Below are 23,938 nucleotides of genomic sequence, written 5' to 3'. Positions count from 1 at the left end.
CTTTGAGTATCTCCAGGGATGGGGCCCCTACTACCTCCCCGGGCTAATATCTCATTTATCTATGAGGTATTTCTAGAAGTAAACTCATACCTGTTTTAAGATTACAAAATCACAGAGGTGTACATACTCCTTACTCCTTTGCAAGGTTTCTAACTCACCGGTTTGAAGGATCTTCCCCCTCCCACCGCCGGAGCTCCTTTCCACAGGCTTCAGATATAGAATTTCCCCCACAAAAAGACTTTCACCTATGCTAGGAAGTAACCCTTTTTGGAAGAAAACTCTTACCTGCTCCTCGGCTACTTACCGACACCACATCCCGAGGCTGCAGTAAGACCTTTCCAGCCCTTAAGACGTCACATCACTAGCACTAACTGTGACGCCTCCCGGGTCGCTACCTGGCGGCAGTAACAGGCGACACTCGACCTTCCCCGCCATGGCGCTGCGAGCCCCTCCGCTCCTCACCAGCCGTTCCTCAAGGACAGGCCTGCACTAAAGCCGCTGCTGCCTCAGCAGCCAGGGCAGGCCCCAAATGCTCTGTCTTCCCGGGCGGAGGAAGAAGCGGCGACCACGAGGTGAGCGGAAGAGAAGGAAGGAGCAGATGCCGCTCCCGCGGGTGCCGGGCAGCCAGCAGGAGACCTCGGTAGGGCCTGGCGCGGGTCCCAAACACCTCCTCCCACAGCAGCAGCGCCATTTTGGGACGCTAGAAGGCGGTGTCTATGGCAACCAGGAAGAGGCGGACACAAAGCGGGGTCACCGGGAGCCCATCCCCCTCTTAAAGGAGTAGGGCCAGTAGTAACTCGGTGGCCGGGCAGGGTCTTCGTCCCTGCCGCTGCGGAAACCCCGTTTCCGTCCCGTGGCTCCAGCTCCTTTCTGTACCCCATTCTTTCCATTAATCTCCCATCCGGGGGGAGATCCTCGCGCGGACCTAGGGGTGACGACCCCGGCGGAGGGATACTGACCGTCGAGCGCCGACGGCGCCGAGCGCAGGCAGCGGAGCGCCCATACGGCAGGGGCGGGGGCAGCGTGGGAGGCGGCAGCCGGGGCAAGGGCTGCCCGTCGTCCCAGGGGGCGCGTAGGCCCCGGCGGAGCCCGGGCGCCGGCAGAAAGTAGTCCACCAGCTTCCTCTTCTCGCCGCTGGAAGGGGTTCGGCGGCGGAGGCGGCGCTGGTCGGTGCTGCGGCTTCAGCTGATAATTGAAGGGAAGAGAGGAGGCTGCTGTTGGGAGGAGGGGAGATACGGAGCGTCTGCGGAGGCCGCATCGGGACAAACTAGGTACTCGGGGCCCCCTCCGCTCTTTTAGGGGGCGCCGGGGAGGCGGGCGCGGGGCAGTGTGGCGCTGGGCCCCTCGGCAGCTTCTGGGCCAGGTGGCTGGGCCTGTTGTGTCATCCCCGGCGTTTAGCTGAGCTGCCCTTCCCGGCGGCCCAGGGAAGGGGAGCAGCGCCATCCCGGAGCATTGTTGCAGATGAGGGGGGGAGACGGGGACGACATGACGCCGCGTTGGTGAGTGTGTGTGTGTGTGTGGGCCCGGAGGTGTGTAATGGGCCCTCGCTGAGGAGGGAAGGGGTGGAAACGGAGCTGACAAAATGGCCAGGCAGTCACCGGAGTCCGCTCTAGGAGTATTCCCTCTCCTCTTGGCACCGGGCACGACTGCTGCCCGTCGTGTTGCCTCGCCCGGGCTGCCTTACGTGTGGGGGCAACGAGGCCTCCCCTCTCCGGGCCCTATGTAGCTGCTGATACAAAAAGGCAGTGTCAGTGTTGACACTGCCGTCTGTAGCGATTTGTATGCCCTTCCCTATCTTCTCCCTCCCCCACTCCCGTTGTCCCCCTTTTCCCTAATAGTTGCCCCCCTGCCCCCCCCTTTTTTTTCTTCCTTTTTTTTCCCTTCCCTTTTTTCCCCTCTCCTTCTCTTTTCTGAAGGAGCTATCGAATATCTTAAAGGAAAAAATAGCAGCTCTGTCCTTCCCCCCTGCCCGGCTCGACAGAAATGCTAAATAATCGGCCGACGTCCATATTTCACAAGCTTTTGATGGGGGAGGAAGAAGGAAGAGAATGGAGGCGCCTGTAGGGTCGGAGTTGCAGTGCCGGCTACCCCAAAGAGGGGTTATTTTTGTAGTTAGTATTTTAGAGCTGATGTTTTTGTTGCTTTCAGTCGAGAAGCAAGTTGCTTGGTCCTCGCGTTTGCTTGCATAATGCGTCGTTCTTGGAGGCTGATCAAACGCTGGGTTCTGCCTTTCCTGCCTGGCTCTTCCTCCTTCTCCTTCCCCTTCCCTGGCGGGCTGGGGTTGCTGGGGAGTGGGAGAAGTTTGGAGGTGCTGCTAGTACTGACGCCAGTCGCCTTTTGGCTCCTGCTCTGCTTGTCCTGAGGCTGGGAAAACCAACTGATACCAGGGCTTTCGCCAGACCTACAGGCCCATCTTCCTGCTGTTCAACTTTTTATTGTTCCCCCTTCCCCCCCTTCCTAGTGGAGTGGCTTTCTCGGCAGCCAGGGTTTTTCACAGAACGGGAGTCTGAAAGTCTAGACTGTGAACCGGAAAATAATAGGGGAAAGAATGGAAAGTTATGTCAAGGGCTTTAAGGGAAAAACATCGACGTATGGAACAAAGGTCCTGCCTGTATTGGAGAGAGAGGCCTGCATGTGAGGCCTGATTGTGTCGCATTTATACACAGGGAAGAAATGAGTGCTTGGTACTGGCCTAAATTTATTGTTTAAGTCTGGCATGCAACTTGGGGGCATTTTTAGAGTGTGTGCAGTTTGTTTTGAGGATGGTTTTATTATGTATAGCAATCAAAAAATATTTTAATCTGATTTCTCCCCCCTTTCCCCCCCCCCAAAGATTGTTGAGGGTTTTTTCTTTTTCTTCCTGCTCTGTTCAGCAGAAATAATATTGATCTAGAGGTTCTAACATCATAACAAAACTTTACTTTGGTAAAGGGTATCTTCCACAGTTTATATATTGTGTGTATTATGAATATTTGGCTTCCTGGTGCTTAAAAGGTTATGGGAAAGAGTTGAGTAGTTGCCACCTGACAAATATGAAGTATGTCTGTCATAACGAGAAAGAGAAGAAATTCTCATGACTTAAATTTAAATTAATTTTACAAGCTTTTCTTAGGAAAGCTACCACTATGGGTGTATTGGTGTGATTACTTACATTTATGTCTGGTGTGTTCTCTTTCTTTTCTCTCCAACTCCCAAGACTAGACTTCTCATTTTACAGGGGTGGTTTTTGGTACTTGATTTCTGCTCAAATCGGTAAGATTTTGAAGTTTTTACTTATGCTGAAAGTTTTAAAATTTAATTCATATATAAAAAATGTGCATAGTAAACATGAAAGCAGTGCTTGAAAAATAACTGCATACCTTTTTACTGCTTGGCAGCCAATTTAATAAACATAGGAATGAAATGGATAAAAAGATTAGTACTTCAAGTTCTGTAACTACTACTTTAACAATTAGTATTATATTTGAGCTGAGAAGTTTAAAAGCAGTACTCTGGTGAGTAAATACTGTAAATAATGCTTAAGTTTTCAGAAACAGACATTTTAAGACTTGTAATAGTTTCAATATTTGTAAAATGTAGGTGATTGTGAATGACTGTTTTGTAGATGCATATAATTTTAAAATTACAGGATATTTTTATTTTTTTGTGTATCCTGTTGTTTTGTTAGAAATACAGGCAACTGATATTACCCCTCTCTCCCTAGTCCTAGGGTCTGTTTGAAAAAAATGTGGAGTAGTAAGCTTGAATTGACAACTTAGTCTAAATGTTCTTCTGTCTCCAGATGTTTCCAGAGACAGGGGCCTAAACAGATATTAGATGTTAATAGAAAAATTGCAGGTCATCCATAGTGTGTCATTACTCTTTATTAATATAGCAGATCTGTTTCAGCTGGAGTGCTGACCTGTTGCATAAGAGGCTTATGAAAATGTAGCCTTTTGATGTCTTGCAAAAGTTCTTCAGGTCAAGGTGACCATTAGGGAAACAGCCTGTATCTTCTCAGTAAACGAATAATCAGAACTGTCAATCAGAAATCATGCACAAGCTGTTACATTTGTTGTTGTTTCTTCTTAATTTTCATTTTTTATATTGCATTTTGACCATCTTCAAACCCAGTAAATGTTGTAGGAAAAAAATTGTAATTAAAATTTGTTCTTAGAAAATCATTCCTGAATTTGATGCCCAAAGCTATAGGCCACTAAGACACTGTATTCCTTCTGCAACAGTTTATCAAAAATGTAATGCAGTTGACTTTAATGTCATGAATGAAGACATGGAAAAATTTCTGTGTAGGTCCTTACATCACTGATAAGTACAGTTACTTTGAGACAGTCCAGGTAGATAACCTGACTAAATTCCTTTTGTTTCTAAGCAATGAAGCTGAAGCATGAATAGGAAAGTTATTCTTTGACTAAACTGTGTACTTAATTTACAGCATAAGTGAATCTTGCAAGTATCTGTGTTAATCTTGTATTTATAGGCCATGCTGTATTTTCTAATAAACTAATTAGTAAGCATCGCATAGAACGCATCTCATCACAGGTCTGTCTTCTGTCACATGGAGACTAAATTATTGTAAGTATAATCAAATCTCTAAGCTGCACAACATGGTGTACTATCACATTGTCAAAAACTTAACCTGGGATGTTTCTGAGATCTCCCATTGGTCTGTTGGATGATATGTATCCTGTTCATCACCTGTCAAATTAGTAAGACTAATTAGTAAAGCACTTTGTGTACTCTGTGATATTCTTAATGGTGAAAACACTTCTTGCTGTCACTGCCCCATTCAGTACTGACTCTGAAGTCAGTAGTACATCTGAATTCTTTGGCTGATTACCTTTGGGTCAGTGGGTTTATTTTTCTGAAGAAGTAATGGTTTGAATTTGATCATAATATTTTAAGCTCTATATGGTGTCATAGTGGATTTATGCCATGATATGAACCAACTTCTTGTTGAATGTTTCCTAGTTATGTTTTAGTCTGGGACATGAGGCTGGTAACTGGAAAACAAAGCCACGCGAACTTTTTTTTTTCTTCTTCCCCCCCCCCAATTTACATGAAATAATGTTTCTTAAGGAGCAAAACTATTTTCACACTTCTTTGTGGTGATAAAGCATGGCAAAATGCAGGTATATAGCTTCAGGATGTGTTTTTGAACAAAAGGGCAAACTTAAAAATTAGTTCAGCAGTCTTCTGTTAAGAAAAAAAAATAACTAAAAAAAATGCATACCTATACATGATATCAAGTCAGTGTGAAAGACAGTGCTAAGTCAACTAGCTTTTCTTCTGTGTGCTTTCAAATGCCAGTGATGATTAGTTTTGAGGGGTAGTTGTTCTCCTGATCCTGCCATGTGATAATTTTTCTTTGCAAGTTAGTAGAATGTAAGTGTAAATATGCAGTCATATTCTCTTTCAATTCTGTCTGACAGCCAGTTTGAGCACACAACCAATCTGTTTACTCTCACTGTCTATAATAAGGCTTGTCTTGCAGCGTATTGACTGTTACCAGTCTTACTTGACTCGTGAACATACTCAATACAAATATGGCAGAAAACTGCCATGTATAAGAGCAATAGCTTTTGAAGTTAATGCTTCTGTATAGGAAAAACTGGCAAAGTTGGGTGTGTATCAGTTAATCACAATGATCTAATACTGTATTTCTGTACTAAAGACACTGGAGAAGTACTAGTTGTGATGTTCACGCTGTGGTTGCCCTCAGTTGTTCCAGAAGGGATCTTTTGTCATGATTCATAGAGTAAGCCAGTTTGGAGAGGACCTCTAGAGGTCACTTAGCCCTGCTCACCAGTTGCCTTTATCTGCTCTTAAATAGTTTGTATCAGCAGTTTGATGACTGCTGATAAAATAGTTCTTGAGTGATAAGGCAGGAAAAAAAATCCAACAAACCTATGAAGGTGTGTGTAGAGAGGAAACTGGAAGGATTCTCCACTATATAGCAGCACAATGCTGTCTCATGGAGTAGCAGGGAGATGGCAGCTTCTGTGTTTTCTGAATGTGTTGTTCTGCTCTGTGATGATGTCCACAATAAAGTATGTGTTGAACTGCAAAGATTTGACCTCCTTAAAAAGTATGAAAGGGTCTGAGTCATCTTTTCGAATGAGAACCTTTAGTTGTAGGGAGCAATTTGGTTTTTCAAAATGGAAGCTGAGGTCTCTGGTACTTGAAACAAGAAAGCTTTTTTAAGATGTGAAAGGCAGGGTATATTTCATGCTTATTCTGCTTTCAAAGTAACTGGTTACTGAAAACCCCTTTTTTACTGCATAGCATCCAAATAAGTAAACTTAGTGTAAAGAAAGGTAACTACTTGATAGATTTTTGTAATGGTGGAAATGAAAGAAAAACGTTCTTTGTTTTCTGATGTGCATGTGTTACTTGGGGATGAAGGTGTTAAAACTTGCAGAAGACGCTCGAGATAGGCTTTAGATTCAGTATTAGCAATGTGCATCATCTTTAGATTTGTGGATGACTATTCTTGTGTTTTTAAAGCATGGTTAATACCAGTTTTTACTAATGCAGAACAGTAACTCCATTGAAGATTTCTGACTTAATTTTTAGGGTTAGTTCCTAAAGATAAAACCAATAGGAAAAATAGGCCTGGGACATAAGTTATCTTGTAGATACTTGTACTCCAACATAACTATGTCCTATCTTATGCTATTTTTGCTTTCAGAAAGTGTACATGCTGTTTCATTCTCCCTCATCATTCTCTAACTTAGTCTTACTTGCCTTGCTATGATCTTTTTTTAAATTTGTGTTATCTATTCCATGTAGGAGAAATGATCTCTCTGTACTGTAGGTTTTTATGTGCTTGAAGTCTGTCCTGTAGCTCTTCTCTAAGTCCAAGGCTGTAAAGATTTAAAGGTGGAAGTACAGATAAACAAATGTGGCAATCAGAAATACTCTTGTATGTTGTATTTTCTAAGATAAAAATGTGTTTTTTTTTTTTTTTTATAGGAGCAATATAAATGAGATGAGGCACCAAAGAATGAAATATGTGAACAATGATTAAGTAACACTAATGATGCTGGACTTCAGCATCCCCATGCACACCTGCCTCCCCACCTGAAAGAAAAGGAAAACTATACACAAATTCACCCCCACACCCTCTACCCTCCCCTAGTCAAGGGACTTGTATTAAATGTTCCTTGGTGCTGGTGTAATGATTAGATGCTTACTTCAGCTCCTGGAGTTAGTGAGGAGAAGCTATTTTTTACATGGTATATTTGTGTAATATGAATTTGTGGTACATGCCTGGTTTTGGACAAGAAATCCTGTAAGATGTGTTTAACATCAGGCATAGAAGATGGCATCTTATCCATGTTAGTGATGTTCTGTGCCTGTTAATATCTAATCCCTTACGTAATTGGCTTATTCAGTATAGAAAGTGTCCCTTCCTGGAAGGTGTGCAATGTAACTGAATCTTCTGATCACAGTTGAGATAATGGCTTTGCATTTAAAGAGGCTAAATGCTGAATACAGAAATGGAACCCTACATTTTTTTAGAGTGAATCTGCTCTTCCTCTTTATTTTGAAATTATACTCCATCACGATGAAGTTACTGACTGGGAACTGTTGTTTCTCTTTAAAACTTCATTTATTTTAACCTTTGCAGTTGTTGTGGGTATAATAACTTGGTGAACTCATCCACCATAAAGGAATGAGAGGATGGTGGGAAATCACTAACTTGAAGAGGGGCACAGAGGCAGGTTTGATAGCACCTGAGAAGAAGCTGAATAGCTAAGTAGTTTGGTTTCAGACCTTTAAATAATGCTAGTAATGTATCCAAATAAAGGAAGGGGCAGGAATACAATTAGTATGCATGAAAATGCAACTTGAAGTTAATTAAAAGATTTCTGGAGAAAACACTATTTCAGCTGAATCTCATTTAAAGAAAGTGATGCAAGCTGCATAACTCTGGCAGACTTTAAGCCAGGATTCCAAGTGTTAAAAGTTGTGCTTTAAAGATCTGCTATACTGATCCACAACATTTTTTCATGTCCATGCTGCTGTATCTTACTCTGGTAGTAGTCTGCCTGATTTACTTGGCACGCCACCTTATAACATTCAAACACTGGTAATAAAATTGAAGACCTGCTTTATACTAGAAGATTATGGATTAAAGGAGTTAGTTTCATTCCCTTACTGAGTACAAAAAGCTTCACAGGATAACAAACATATTTCTTTGCTAAAAATAAGATAGCAAATATCCTTTCTACTGATTTCTTATAGGACAACTTAAGTTGATACAGTTCTGCTTACTTCCTATTTCTCATTTACCTCAAGTGTTTGTAGAATTGCGGTTTAAAGCAGCCACGTTTGATGCTAGACTCTTGACAGCAGGACTCCAGCTTAAAACTTTTATCAGCATTTTGTAACTAAAGTTGGAAGGAGCAGTTTTAAGAGAAATGCCGTTGCGCACTTCAACCTGCAAACGCAAGTACTTTATGGAGAGAGTGGAAACTGAGTGCTCTTCAGGTTGAAGAGGAAAGAAGAATTTTGTGGAATGGAATGATACTGCTTAAATGCCTCCCATTAATATTTGAATACTTGAGCACTACGGGCATAGGAGTGAGGATGTGTTTTGTTTTTTGTTTTTTTTTTTTTTTTTTAAATAGCTGTGGGATTCTTAACATACTGCTGAAACCAAACTGGAGTTGCAGCAGAATGAGCACTGGAGATTCTGTCTTACCTGCCTATGCAGGTAAACTCAAGTAAGCTAGAACCTCAAAACTGTATATTTGGAAACTTGAGGTCAATGCAAATGTAATAATGAGTTAATTTCTGAGAGCACACGTAAGCTAAATGCATAGTTAACGATGAGACTCTGCTGAAGCAGCAAAATAATCTCAATCTGTGACTTTCAAAATACAATGCTATGAACACATTTCCTGGTTATCTTTGCATTCCGTGTATGCATTAGGCTTTTTCTTCTATCAAGAACTTAGTCAAAAGCTGTTAAAACTGTTCTTGTAGTTTTAAATAAAGTACAATCCTCTTAGGTAACTTAAGTCAATGGATAAATGTAACAGAGTTGTATCATCTAGTTTCCAAAACACTTGATGCATTTTGTCCAAGACTTCATGAGGGTTTCTATTAGATGGATATCTTACACTTAAAATCTAACTATACTTCCTGCTGGCCAAACCTGTAGTGTTACCAGAAACACTTTTTCAAGTCCCTCAACCTGTTTTTAACAGTCTGACTGTTCTAAACTGGCATTGCTTCTGTCTGCAATAGCTGTTTTGTTCCTGCAGTCTCACAACCACTTGAAATTGCTGGAAACCCTATTAGATCTTACTTGTGCTATTAATGCACTTAATTTCAGTCTTTAGCTGGAGCATTAAAAAGAGCTTCATCAGAGTTAAGGCAAGTATGTGCATTGTATGTTGCAAAATTGTTTAACGTGTTTTCATCTAAAAGCTGTTCCTCTTAAACTGTTTTCTTCCTTACAGATTTTTAGATTTTCAGTATTGTGCTCCTTCAACTAAGTTATGATAGGCTAGTTGCAAAGTCAGATCAGTAAGCTGGCAAATCTAAACTAGATAGCAGGTAATTTTTGATACAAGACCAGTGTTAAATGAGTGTTCTGGCTTCCTCCGTTCTGTATCACATTCTGAACTGTCTGTTGTCTTGATTGCTGTTAATAACTTGGTTACAAAATAGAGTTTTCCTATGTGTTTTTAATTAGTTCTACATGGATATCTTAAAATAACTGGTTTGATTTTTCTGAATATATTAATTGTGGCATATCTCTTCCCCCCCCCCCCCCCCCCCCCCCAATTCATGAGATATCAAATGCGAACATATGGGCACAGAGTGACACAGCAGTAGACACAGCTGGATAAACAACCTCTGTCTGCATAGACTAACCCTATCAAAGTGTAGTGTATGGTTTGAGGTTTCCCTGGTATTTTTAAATCCTAGACCTCATGGCTTACTGCAATAAGTTGCTTTGTGGAGATCTTTCTCTTCTGCCTTCTGCTTTGTCTTCTTCCCAGGAGAAGGTATGGGGATGAGTTTTCTTTCTTTAGTCAGAACAGAAGAGTGGTAGGTACCATGGGATGGGAAGCTTCCCAAAATTTAGATTATACTGGTTTGCTTCTTTGAGGTGTCTTGGATTTTTTTACCTTCTGAAAAAGAATGGGTGTTATGATAACAAGAATGGTGTTCCAGTTACTCCATTAGCAAAAAGATCAAAGTGGGTGTACTAGTCTTTTCTAAGAACTGAGCTTTGAAAGTACGTTTTGTACTTGAGTGTCTCAGTCAGCCTTGAGCAACATGAGCATCTTATCTCTCTGCTGGTTGGCTTTGTAGAACAACAAAACTTGCTTGTCAGTAGTTTAAGGACAGTGAAATACTACTGTTCAGGAGTAAGCTTAGTAAGAGACCTCATGGTGTTAGAAGCATAATCTGGTAATACTTTTGGTATGTCACTTAAATCTCTACCTTGCAGCCATCTAAAATGCACCTAAAATGGATTAGGGGGAATGGAGCAAAATTAGAAGTGGGTAGATTCAGACTGCATGTTAGGAAGTAGTTTTACACCATGAGGGTGGTGGGACACTGGAATGGGCTGCTCAGGGAGGTGATGGAAGCCCCCTCCCTGGGAGTTTTTAAGGCTGGGCTGTATGTGGCTCTAAGCAACCTGATCTAGTGTGAGGTGTCCCTGCCCATGGTGTGGGGGGGTGGAACTAGATGATCCTTGTGGTCCCTTCCAACCCTCACAATTCTATGATTCTAAATGCATGTGTTGGTTTTGTTTTCGTATTTGTTGTTTTAATTCTTCAGTCCTCCTGGGAGATTATTTCAGTATGTTGTTTCTTGACATTTAGGATCATTTGATTTCCAGCCTGAAAGTTTCTCATAACAGTTTTGCCTGCTATCTGTATTGATGTTATCTTCTCATTTTAAGTAGTTATCATATTGTGGTGATTTGCACTTTGCCCTTACAGAAAGCATTTATAATCTTGTTGCCAGGCTATATAATACAGTCTTTATCAGTCACCTTCTATAGGAACACTTTTCTTTCAACTGGAATTCATCTCTCTTGACTAAGGCCAACTGTGATGGCATAGAGTATTCCAGATAAATACTTTCTGTACAAAAACACTGGAGATTTTTCAATTGCTATGTGATGGTATGTGTATATATACCTAAGCATTCCTGTTCTACACCCCGCTCTCCAGTATCACTCTGAGTAACTGGAACACGTAGTTACTAATACTTGTAAGAACCAACAAGTCTTACAGCAAAACTTCCTGGTTTTAGTACTGAGGTACAGGATAGTCCACACGGCTTGCTATTCTTTGTAGCATTGCAGGTGTCTCACTAGAATAAATTAGTGATCAAATTTTTGATGCGTATTTACTATTTTGGTAGAGGGAAGGAGAAGAGGAAAGTGTCGCAAAGGGAACCTTTGTTTTGATAGTTTTGGGAGAAAATGGGAGTTTTGAGGGAGCAGCTCTGTCTTTGGATAACCGTATCACCTGGATAGTTCCATTGAAGTAAGCAAGTCTGTAAGAATAAGAAGGCTTTTATCTTGTTTCAGAGTTTCCTTCTATGGATATCAGTATTTTCATAATTTCAAATAGATTCTACTAAACTCACAAGATGATGTGTTCCATTTGGATGTTACTTAACAGCAGCTGGTTGTTTAAATAGTTCTGAATTTAACAAAACAAATAATGAGTTATCTCTTCTATGAGCGTGGAAATGGTAGCACCTGTCCTGAGTTCTGTCAAAAAAACCTTTCACTTCTGGATCTACTGATGTCCTGTCATTACTGAATTAGAGTTTCGAGATTTTATTGTCTGCCCTCAAGTGTTACAAATATTTAAGTATCCGTAGCTTACAGAAAATATTTCCATCTGTTTTATCAACATTTGAAGTCTGCACGTTTGCAGTAACTGAATATTTTAAGTCCAGGTATGTCTAAAAGATGGAAGTACTTTAGACAAAAATATTATTGCTCTAGTGTGTTTGTTGTAACAGCTTTGAAACTGTCAGAAGTGGAAAGCTGAAGTTTAATAATATGAACCAGTCTAAAAGCTTCTTAGAGAAGGAGTGAGCATATTCCTGGGAATACTGTCAACACTGAGGGGATCTCCTTATAAATAGTAGTTTGTTTTATTTGTCTTTCAAAGGAAGTGGACACTTCTTCCTTACTATGTGTTTGGATTACACTAACTTGGAATACTTTAAATGCCTGAATTTTAGCCTAGAATTATCTAGATGCTAGCTAAAGGCTAACAGGAGGAGAAAAATTGAAGTGCAAAAATATGCAGAAGCGTTCAGTGTTTATACCACTGTCTCCAGCAGTATTGTCATAAACCTGAAAGCTTGTGCTCCCACAGGGTACTCTATGCTTAGTTGCCTTAGGGAAGATGTTCTGAAGATGTTAACCCACCAGTGCTTAAATTTTCAACAGCTGAGGCAAGGAATTCAAGACCCAGAGTTGAGTGTCCATTGATCATTCATGAATGTTGCTCAGAGATTGCTGAGCATCAACTGTGTATCCTCTGGTACACAGCTTGTGAGAAACATAGCTGAGTTGGGCCTTGCAAGCCCTTATCTTTGCTCTGTGTATGTTATGCAGCTTGTTACAGCCTACTTGAGAAGGGTTTGGTCTTTCTGTTGACAATACCAAAATAGAAGTCGGCTAGTTCAAGTCCAGACCTGTAGCAGCTAGAAGCAGAAGATCAGCTTATAGTAGAATGTAGTGATTTAAATGCCTAAGTTTAGTTAACATCAAGGTGCATCCAATTTCAAGATAATTTGTTACTACTATTCCAGGTAATGGCAACACACTGACGTTGCATCTATTCTTGGTATGTGTTTTCTGTGTCATTGGAGGATGGGAATGTTGGTGGCTCAGCTTTGAGGTGGGATTAATTTAAAAATGTGTGTTTGTGACTGCCTATCATGTAAGCTGCTTTGTTATTTATATTTGCATAGACTGAAGTAGCACTTGTGGTGGGAGAGTGGAGGGAGAAGCTGATGTAATTTCACACAGATGCAGAATCACACAATACATATCTGGTTGGAAGAGACCTCAGAGATCCCACTCTTGACCCAGCACTTGAAGGGTCAACACTAAACGATGTCCCTATGCTGCCTGAACACTGCTGCTGCTGCCTCCACCACTGCCCTGGGCAGTTTAATAACCTTGGTGCAGCTTGTAGCCATTTCCTCTAGTCCTCTAGCTTGTCATGAAGAAGAGGCTGGCCCCCTCCTCACCCTAACCTCCTTTCAGGTAGTTGTTGAGAGTGATGAGGCCTCCCCTCAGTCTCCTGTTTCCAGACTGAACAACCCCAGCTCCCTCAGATGCTCCTTGTAGGTCATGTGCTTCAGGCCCTTCAGGAGCTGTGTTGCCCTTCTCTGGAAGCACTCCAGCACCTTGATATCCTTGCTATAGTGAGAGGCCCAGAAGTGAACATGATACTTGAGGTGTGGCCTCCCCAGTGCTGAGAACAGGGGGGTGATCACTTCCCTGTTCCTGCTGGCCACACTGTTTCTAATACAAGCCAGGATGCCATTGGCTTTCTTGGCCATGTAGGCATTCTGCCGACTCATGTTAAGTTGACAATCAACCAATACCCCCAGGTCCCTCTTCCAAGTTGCAGCTTTCCAACCACACATCCACAAGTCTGTAGCTTCCAATAGGGTGGTTGTGACCCAGGTGCAGGACCTGGCACTTGGCCTGGTTAAACTTGATACAATTAGCCTCGTCCCATTCTTCTGACAATCACAGAATCACAATCACAAAATGTTAGAGGTTGGAAGGGACTTCCAGAGTTTGAGTCCAACCCCCTTGCCAAAAGTAGGATTGCCTAGGACAGGCCACGCAGGAATGCATCCAGGCAGTTTTTGAAAGTCTTCAGAGAAGGAGACTCCACAACCCACCTGGACAGCCTGTTCCAGTGTTCCATCACTCCCACTGTAGAGAAGTTTCTTCTCATGCTGGGGTGAAATCTTCTATGTTCAACTTCATATTAATCGTTCCTTGTCTTGCTACTGTGCATCACTGAAAAGAGATTAGCCCACTCCACTTCACACCCACCCCTCAGATATTTGTAGACATTGAGATCTTCTCTGTCTTGTCTTTTCTTCTGAAGTCTAAACAGCCTCAGGTCTCTCAGTCTCTGTTCATATGGAAAATGCTCAGGTCCCCTACCTGTACCTCTAAGCTGTAAAGCAGCAGGTCGACACAGTCACCCAGCTTGGTGTCATCTACAAACTTCCTGAGGGTGTACTTAATCCCCTCATCCAGATCATTGATAAATGTAGGATACTAAACAGGACAGGCCCTGCTACTGAACCCTGGGTATACCACTAGTGGCTGGCTGCCAGCCTGATTTAACTCCCTTTACCACCACTATTTTGGCCTGGCCAAAGGTTGCTCCAGCACAATTTGAAAACTTACTGGTGATTACTTGTGATAGTCTGAAGTACTAGGTTTCACATTGTCTGTATAAAATTGTGCAGGTGAAACAGTCTGTCTTTTTGGCCACCTCCTGAAGTTTCATGTGCTGAACTCTAACATGAAAACAGTCTGGACAAGCATTAGAGTAAAACTACTAATTGTACTCTATCCCTGTGTCTTCTGAGATATTTGTGTAAGTTTTAAGGTTTTGTAAATCTGAAGTTGAAGATTTGAAATATTGATGTACTCAAAGCTAGGAACTTTGGATAATTTATGTTGTAGTTGTAAACTGCCTTCTACCAAGTATGTTTACTTAAATTAGTTCCTCAAATAAAAAAATGTTCTTTTTAATTTGTTTAGATGACCACACTCACTAGGATGACTACCAAGAAACTTAGCTGGATTTTTAACTTCCACCAGTATTGTGTACTCTTTGGAAGATACAGCAGAGTTCAGCTGAAACTGCATAGTTCAGACTGATAGTTGTAAGGCCCTAAAGTCTAGCTTGTTTAGTTGGTTTTGCCCTTAGTCTGTTCTGTAACTTTCATAGAAAGTTTAATCTTGTATGAAGAGTAGAAGGAGGTATTAAAACGATAGAGCTTTTCTTGAAAATGGGCAAAGCACCTCTGAAACTTTCAGGTCTTTTTCATTTGTTTAATGTAATTTATGTTGACATATTAGTATATACTATTGATGTGTACTGTCCTTGATATTTGAAACCATAACACAAGACTACTGATCCAAAAAATTCAGTGCTAGAAGCTTTTGGCCCTCCACTTTCTAATTAGTCAAAATAGACATTTAATAGGAAATGGTCAAAATAATTCACTGCCCATTAATCGTATGTGGGATGGGGATGTACATGCTCGTAGCTGAATGTCTTTGATTAGCAAAACAGAGATGGGATTGACAGGCAGCAGCCTTTATGAAATACCTAAATTTTGCATTTGATACTACAAGATACTGTGCAGAGCGAAAGAGAGGAAGGAATTGTACTTGCTTTTGCACCTACAGGTATTTTCTCTCATCTGTCATAAGCCTATCTTAATTCATATTCCTTAAATCTTTCCCTGAAGCTACTCTATTCCTTGTGTGTTTAGTCAAGTATTGTAAAGAGTTCTTCTGCCTTGCATCACGATGAAGCTGCTCCCCCCAGTTAAATACCCTTTTGTCTCCTTTACTAGTGCATTTTATTAAGTGGCTTAAAGAGGATGATGTGTGGAATAGTTCTAAAGCTGTGTGAATGTCTTGTGGATATTTTTAAAAGAAAAGAAAAAGCCACAACAAAAACTAAAAAGACAAATTTTGCTTGGGAGTTACGTGAAGTTTGCTTCCTTTTCAGTGTTGTCTTAATGCTATGGGATTATTCTCATGTTTGCAAAAATGTCTTTGAGCAGCATAGCAGGATAATGGCATACCTTTGCTCTGAAATACGCTACCATTGATGTGCACACAAAGTGCAAGAAACACTTCCTTTGCTCTCTTCCTCACCATGTTACCTTCCGATCCTAACAAGACCAGAATCTGGGTTGTTTGGGAGTGCTCACCTGCATAGGAGGCAGGCTCTTTTGAGTGTTCTAATTGAGTCACAGATCAAGTTGTAAGAGCTCTTGTAATACCTAGTTCTTAAATAATTTTTGGTCCTAAGCTCAAGCTATAGAAATCTTACAGCTCTGCTTTAAGTATCTTGGAGTTGTGAAGAAACTGTGGTGTCCTGATGTGTGTTCTATAATACTGGTAGTCTGTCAGTCCTTCTGATATATTAGGGAGTAACAATTTAGCTAGGAGGTTAAAAAAAAGTGTTGAACAGATATAGGCAGCATCTATTGGAACATCTTATTGCCAGGAAGTAAGCAGTTTTTTTCCGACTTTGAAGTGATGGGTATTGGTAGGGAATTCAGGCTTTGGCAGACCTGGCTGTGCTATGATCCTGAGGAAAAATACCATATTAGTGTCAACTTGTTGATCTAGTGAACTATAAAATATGAGCATAGTTAACTTGTTGGTTGTATGTGGAAAGTATGCAGGTAGCCTAGGAGAGAGGAGGTAAAAATCATGCGAGAGGTAAAGCAGAAAAGCATGTATATGATGCAAAGAATTTGTAGCAGACTTTTTTTATCTATATTAGTTTGGTGATGGTGAGTTGTCTAGCTTAAAGCTGAGACTAAAAAGCGTCCTGCTAAAAAGTGTTTGAAAGGGTTCTAGTATATATATTTCCTCAATTTCAGCATCTTAACGCTTTGTATTCAGGTTCTTGGGACACTGGCTTGCCATTCCCACGTTCTCTAGTCCCTATGTCCCCATACAATGCCTCGTTGGACAAACTTGTTTATTTGTTGAGTGTATATGTGTGGAGTAGACAGTCTTGTCAAAGTGTGCCCTGAAGTTACTTAATTTTTCCATAAAGCTTGGTACTTTGGCTTTTGACATCTTTTGCCACAGCTGTAAAGGTTGGAACTTTCCTAAAATGGAAGCTAATACTGTATCTTCTTTGTAGTTCCCATGAAAGAATAGCTCTGAGCACCGTGAACTCCCAATCATTGATAGGATCAGCTTAAAGACAGCTTAATCCATGGTGATTAACAGGTGTTTCTTTGTGTGACTTCTTGTTCAGCTTCTGTTCCCCTCTACACATTTGGTAGGTAGTTTTGTTTGTGGTTTCATACAAGGTAAAGGTCTTCAACTGTGCCTGTCAGTAATTTGTTGTGTATGAGAGCTGAAGTACATCACTGTGACTTAGTGTCAATGTGGAATTTGGTTTTCCTTGAGAAGATACACCTGTGGCCTGTAATACCAAGGTGCCACTGATTTCAAGCGCTATCCAGTTTAGAAATGTTAAATGTATTTGAATATTTTTATCGAAATGTCCTTGCGACAGCGAAAGATCTGGTGCTGGGGAAGCAGGAAACCTAACCTGTTTGGATTTCCTCCTCAACAGCTACAATTAAACTATTACTCAGATTGTATCATGTGGCATAGGAATCTTGCATTAGGCCTGTGACCTTTTATATGTAGGAGTTGGATAGAAGTCTTTGTTCAGGATGATAGTGTAACCTGCCCAAAACACTCCATCAGCTTGAGTCAGTGCATCAGTATTAGAAAAACAAAAGGAAGACTCCTGAGATCCCCTTGATTTTTTTCAGAACTTTTCTATGTGATATTTTTAACTAGCAAACAGATGAGAGTACTGCCCCTTTCTCTGGAAACAGATTATTTATTTTTTTTGTTTTGTTTTTGATCTGTAAAGTGCTTCTCTTTAAGACAAGCTGGTATGAGGGAGCAGGGTTCTAAACTTCTGGCATTTCTGTATGTAAACTAGTGTCAAGATAAAACTGAATATTATTGTGGTGGTTTGAAACTGTCTTTTTAATTTTTCCTTGCAAAGTTCAGAACAGAGAAAGTGAAAGAATGTAAATAAGTCACTATTGGGTGTAAGAAAGCAAAATAACAATTGTTCTAAACACTTCCATTGGATAGATAGAAATGTTTAAGAACTATTACCCAAAACAAAGTAGGCACTCTGCACATTCTGCGTTCGGCAGTGGGGGCAGTTGCTGGGCTGTCTGGCTGCTGTTTCTTCTTCTCTTCTGGCTGAAGATAACACAGTGACCTTGGCAGCTAAGTTAACAACTTTCTGCTTAACTAACTCTGCTTCTCTGTCCAGGGGGGTCTGGGAGGGAAGCTCCTGGGAGAGAGAGGCCCCTTTGGGAGGGTCCCCTTGGGGGGAAGCAAAGGGAGATCGATTGTGCTTTTTCTGTTGATTGTATATATTTGTGAATGTTGTGAATTTTGTATATTTGTACATATTCATTGCATTTCATTGTGGATTTTAGACTCTGCTTGTAAATACAGCTTTTCATTTGCTTCCAGACTGAGCTAGCCTGGTTATTGTCGGTGGGGGGGGGGAATTTCAGCTCACACCAACACAATTATCAAAGCAAAGACCCAGTCTCCTCCCATTTTTACTGTGTTTTCAAGGTAGATCTGGGTAAAGCCCTTAGATCTGTAACCTTGGGTTTAGCTGCGGCACTTGTCTGATCTGCATGGACAAGTCAATTGGTTTTTGTGTCGCTTTTTCCAGCAGTAAAGTCTGTTAAGATACAGTCTCTGAATTTCTTCATTCTAGTGACTAATTAAAGTTTGGGGTTGTGGGTTTTGTTTTGGTTTGTTTTTTTTTTTTTTTTTTTTTTTTTTTTTTTTTTTTTGTTTTTTTTTTTTTTGTCTCTTCACTTCTACTTGTCCAGAAATACTATATTATAGTAATTTTAGGCTTTGTGGGGCCAGCCATGTTTTAGTAGTCACTGAACTCACTAGGTCATTGTAATTTAAGACAATGCAGCAAAAGTTGGTGATGAATTTGGCAGGGCTGAGGCAACCTGCTGTGCTACAACTTGTGACATGTATTGTCTAACAGGCTCTGCAGGTAGGACATGGATATCGATGATACCAGCATTTGTCTTGTGCTCTTGCACTTGATTTTACTGAAGGGCAGTATGTGCCAGGTGCAAGTGAATGGCAATCTGTAAATAAGCACCATCTGGTCTATGGGGTGAATAGGGAGGCTGAAATCAAGCTTCTTCATTGAAATTTGCACTAATTGCTCAGATGACTTTATTCTTCACTAGCAATAAATGTCCCGTCTTCCAGCTTTGCCATGCCTGTTTACTTGATCTGATCTTGACCACTTGTCTTCTAGCTTGTCTGGCAGTGTTACTGATCAGTGTACTTCATGAAGGATTCTGTGCTTTTATGTTGTCTCACAGAAAGTAAAAGCTTTTTCAAACTCATTCCTCTCTTACGAAGAAAATGTTCCCTCCCAGGCTTGCCAGGCAACCTGTATGTTTTTATTATTTAATTAAAAAAAAAAGTTTATATTTTTTAATTTTATTTTTTATTTAATTTTTTGTTTATATACTAGTGAAAGCTTGAGCTACTGCACAATGAATTATGACACTTACCACACAAAGTTTTTTAGAGAACCTGATAATGAAGGATACGATATTTTACTTCCTTTGCTTGTATTGGCACCAGGTAGCAAAACTGCATACCAAGACTCTTGTAGCATGAAGTTCTCTGTCTAGCATCTTGCCAGTAAGTAATAGTAATTTCAAAGTTTCTGTAAAGGTGAAGTCAAGCTCCTCCTGTAAGATCTGATTTAGCAGAGTAATTTTGCTATGACATAACTGTACAGAGGAATAAACGTTGAACACACCTGTTTCTTAATTTTCCCTTCTTTCCCGTTGTTTTGCTAAGAGGGAGAAAAATCTGTCAAGAAAGATACAGTTCAGTATTCTGCAGCTAAGGTTTCCGGTTTTATACATCTCTGTTCTCCATGTGGTAAAACAAATCTTTCATGTTACTGAGACTCTTCAATATCTCCTTTGGGCTTCTTAAGCTGAGCTGTCATTGGATGACTTGCAGCTACCTAGATGAGACTTTTTTTTTTAATCAGAACTTTCTGGGTTTTTATGCTTTTGATACTTCTTTGTATTTGTATGTGGAAAAAAAATTAACTGCTGCAGAATTGATTGAATTACACCACAGAACTTAATTTTTTTAGCTGGTTAAAAAAAAACAATCAGGCAAGCCAAAATAGAGTACTGAAGACCTAGAAACTAGAGGTGGTGTAAACATGAAAATACTTTCTTGAAGTGTTGAGTCCTGGCATTCTGCCATGGAGCATTCACTTCCATTAATGAACTGAAGTCCAATAGTTCACTGTTGGAAAACTTATATTGAAGTAGTTTGGACTTACTGTAAATGGTGACATAGGTAGCAAACTTGGTTTATTTGGGGAACAACTTAATTATTTGAATTTTGAATTTTTTTTTTTTACAAGGGTGCATTTTTTGAATTAAGATGTGATCTATCCTTGTACATAATGATTGTTTCCGTTAATAAACTGTTGGTAATGCTCTTAAAACCAAGAGGTATAGTTGCTGCTGCTGATACTTCTTTATAAATTAAAGATGCAGAATGCTAGACTGTAGAAAAGCAAGGGAAAAACATGAAATGCTTTCTGTTTTTCTTAAATCCTCTTTTGGATGGGGATCTAAGATCTGAATGATGCTTTTGTACTTTTGTGGCTCAAAATCTAGTCCAAAGAGGAGTGATAATTTGCAATACTTTTGTCCTTGATGAGCATAAGAGAACCAAAACAGTGAGGTGGCAGAACTGAAAAGGCATGCCCTCAAAACAGCATTATGTTTGTTCTGTGCAACTCCTTTTACTTTTTTTTCCTCAGACTGCAGCTTCTGGTATTGCAGAGGAAAGGAGTTTAGAAGACAAAGGCATTTACAGGCTTAACATTAGGTAGACCCCTTAAGGAGCTCACAAGAATCCAGTTAAGATTTAATCCTGGTTTAATTTCTTAGGATGCTGGTATGGTGATTCTTTCATCAGTAGTGAAATAAAGCTATGGACTTCTCTGTACCACGAACTGGGGACTCTTACCTGACACACCTGAGGTCACCTTAGTATTCTGTACAGCCACATACAGAATAGAACATGAGTAGCTTTTTGAGCTGTCAGTTGAACAAGAATATTTTACTGTAACTTCTGCAGGTGCAATTTCTTATTTTTATTTTTTAGCTGATTCATGGCCCTCTCCTACTCTTGGTTCCATTTAAGTTCTTGAACAGTCAAGTGCACTGTTGACTGCTTATAAAGCCATCTGCCAGCAGTACCTGTACTTCTCGATATTTTTGAGTAGTGCCACATGTGCTATTTCAGCTTGACTTTTCCACAGCCCGGAGTGATTTTTACTAAGGTTTTGGCTGTGGTGTATAGGGGAAGAGGTGGCTGAGGGGAGACCTTCTCATTCTCTATAACTCCCTTAAGGGAGGTTATAGCAAGGTTGAGGCCAGCCTTGTTCTATCACTTGTTACTTGGAAGATAAGAGGAAATGGCCTCAAGTTGCACCATGGGAGGTTTAGGTTGGATATTAGGAAAAAAAATTTTCACCAGAAGGGTCTCTGAACAGGCTACCCAGGGAAGTGATAGAGTCACCATCCCCAGAGGTGTTTAAAAGACATTTGGGTGGGGAGCTTAGTGACATGGTCCAACAGTTGTGTACAGGCAGATGTTAGTTTGTTTGCACTCAATGACTTTAAGGTCTTTCCCAGCCAGACAATTCTGTAATTTCCAAACCAATAATATGTGCCAGGTCTCAGTAATCTTAAAAGAAGCTTAAAAACCTTGTTCCATAAGGTCCCTGAAGACATTTTCAGTTTGGTGGTTGTGGTGTTTGATGTGTGTTTTTGTGGTTTTTTTTTCTTTCTTTTTCTTTATTTTTTTATTATTGTGTTGAACAATAATTGGCCTTTGACTTCCTCAGACTGTGTTCTAAAGCTTGTGGTATCTTTTGCACAAATGGTTTCCAGTCCTTTCACCAGGTGGAAGTCAGCAGATAACGGTGCCACTTTATTGGCTTGGGTTCATGGCATGTATAATCCGTTGGATCACACTGTCCTAACAGCCTGGGCATTCCTCTAGTGAGCAGTGTTGTGCACCTTTCAGAGGTATTTTCAGTGTTCTTCTCTCTTGAAGAAACTTGTAAACCTTCGGTTTAAGGCAATGAATATCCTAACCACCAATTAGCAATATAGTTACCCCTAATTCTAAACTCAAAAATCAAGATATTTTTAGTTCTTTTCTTCATGCAAAGAATTTCTCTTCCTGGTCTTTGTTTATACGCCATTATAGACACGTATGCTCAGATACAGTTTAGAGAATCTTATCATGGTGGTTACATCCTTTAAAGTTCAGAACAAGTTTTGCTTATATTGTGGAGGTGGCCTTTTGCATTGCCACTGTCTCAGCTAGAAGGCTAGGCAGGGTTGAGGCTCTTGAATGGCTGTTAGGGAAAGCTGACTTTTTCCTAACATAGCAAAGCCCAGAAGTTGCCATAATCTTTTGATGACTGTATTGTGAAGTCGTTGAGACAGGGATAACTTTTTTTTCTTTTAACCTCTTGTGGGGTTCGTGTTGAATGTATTTGTGGCATAGTGGTATTTGAGAAGTTTTCTGCAATACCTCTTTCAATATATAGAGTATTTTTCATATGTTTAAGAAATGCTTCCATCTAATAATTTCAGAATAGTTTAATTAAACTCTTGTTTTTTACAGAAGCGTTCTTTGTCAGGAGTTTGGGGGAAAAAAAAGTCTCTAACAGTGTTGTCTGAAGTTACCCAGTGTAGCAATGGACACGTGAACCAGCACTGGCTAGTCATCAGTGACTGGATTGCTTTGATACTTGTTGCTTACATTCCCATTTTGCTTACTTCTTTACTTTAGTCCAGATTACTGGATTCTGTTTTTGAGGAACTTAAAGGGAATGCTTTGAGCTGTATGTAATTGCAGTGAGGAACAAAGCCAGAGTTGTTTCTTTTCCTCACAGAGAGGCCCTTGGGAAGGATGGGGGAATGTGTCCTTGCATACCTGTATATCTACACTGATCTGAAATCTTGAGTTACTTGAACTGACATCTGCTGCATACCTTTGTATTATATGCTTCTGCTGAAAGTAGTATTTTCAGGTAGTCTGTTAGTATCTGCTCATCGTGCCTTTATAAATGGCATAGTATTTTGATACCTTACTTAATTTGTGATCAGGATCTCTCATGATTCACCTATTGCCTTTCCGCTCTTTCTGGAAACTCATCTATTTTGTTATTGTGGTTGGAAATTGTCACTTCTCAGCAGAATGAGAGATTTCTAATGTAAGCTAATGTCCTACTTTTCAACAGGTGGTTGAACCATATTCTTTCAAGACATCTTCTCTAGCCAACACTTTCTTAACGATTTTGACTGAACTCTTGTACTCCATTTGAACTCTAAGTCAAAAAAGGCAGCTGGTCTGAAGAGGAGACTGCCTCTGTACACTGTTCAACTCCACTTGTCTTCCCATCAGTGTCTTACTAATGTCTCCAGGAGACTGACAAAATTGATGGAACAAAATGTGTAGAAATTCTGTGCCACCTAACTTGCTTGTTTTAAGAAGAAACTTCCATGCATTTATTTTGGGTGTGCCCAGGTTGTTTGTGGGGTTTTTTTGTTCTCTTGTTTTTTTCCTTTCGGCATTGTAGGGGTGGAATACAGAAAGAAGACAGTCCAACCCTATGTATGATTCAGTGCAGTCTTGCGTGGTTTCTTCATCAAAAGAAGTTAGTGTAAGTCACCATGTGGATTTGGTTACATACAGTACAACAGGTAAGTCTTAGTCTACTCTAGCATATTTCAGCCATATATAGCCAGTTTGTCTCTTGATGGGGAGAAGGTAGAAATGGATGCAGATAAAGAAAATGTATGATAGCAAAGCTTGCCATTCCTTAAGGTGCAAAGTGTTCGCATAGCTGAATAACACAGGATTTGCAGCTAATGTCCCTACACTGTGCTGCACCTTACAGCATCTTGCAGTTCATGGGGCAATATCTTTTTTCCCTTGTTAGTGTATAGAAATTTGCTATCAAGACGAAGGCAGTGATGATGAGGATTTGGG

General features: G+C 40.4%; 1 protein-coding gene across 7 annotated transcripts in view; it reads left to right on the top strand.

Annotated features, from left to right (window-relative positions):
• The first annotated feature begins 1,217 nt into the window (after positions 1-1,217).
• TRIP12 (thyroid hormone receptor interactor 12) overlaps positions 1,218-23,938 on the top strand; it is a 76,435-nt gene continuing 53,714 nt past the window's right edge. For 5 of the 7 annotated variants that reach the window (XM_054385876.1, XM_054385875.1, XM_054385874.1 and 2 more), the window contains exon 1: positions 9,911-10,022. The gene's annotated coding sequence lies outside the window, so the exon portion shown is untranslated. Of the gene's footprint in view, positions 1,272-1,467; positions 1,500-9,910; positions 10,023-23,938 lie in introns of those variants that run through there. The other 2 variants (XM_054385870.1, XM_054385872.1) reach the window with 2 other exon arrangements.

The sequence above is a fragment of the Indicator indicator genome, chromosome 13, assembly GCF_027791375.1.
Source record: "Indicator indicator isolate 239-I01 chromosome 13, UM_Iind_1.1, whole genome shotgun sequence".
NCBI lineage: Eukaryota > Metazoa > Chordata > Aves > Piciformes > Indicatoridae > Indicator > Indicator indicator.
This window is presented reverse-complemented; position numbering and strand designations above follow the sequence as displayed.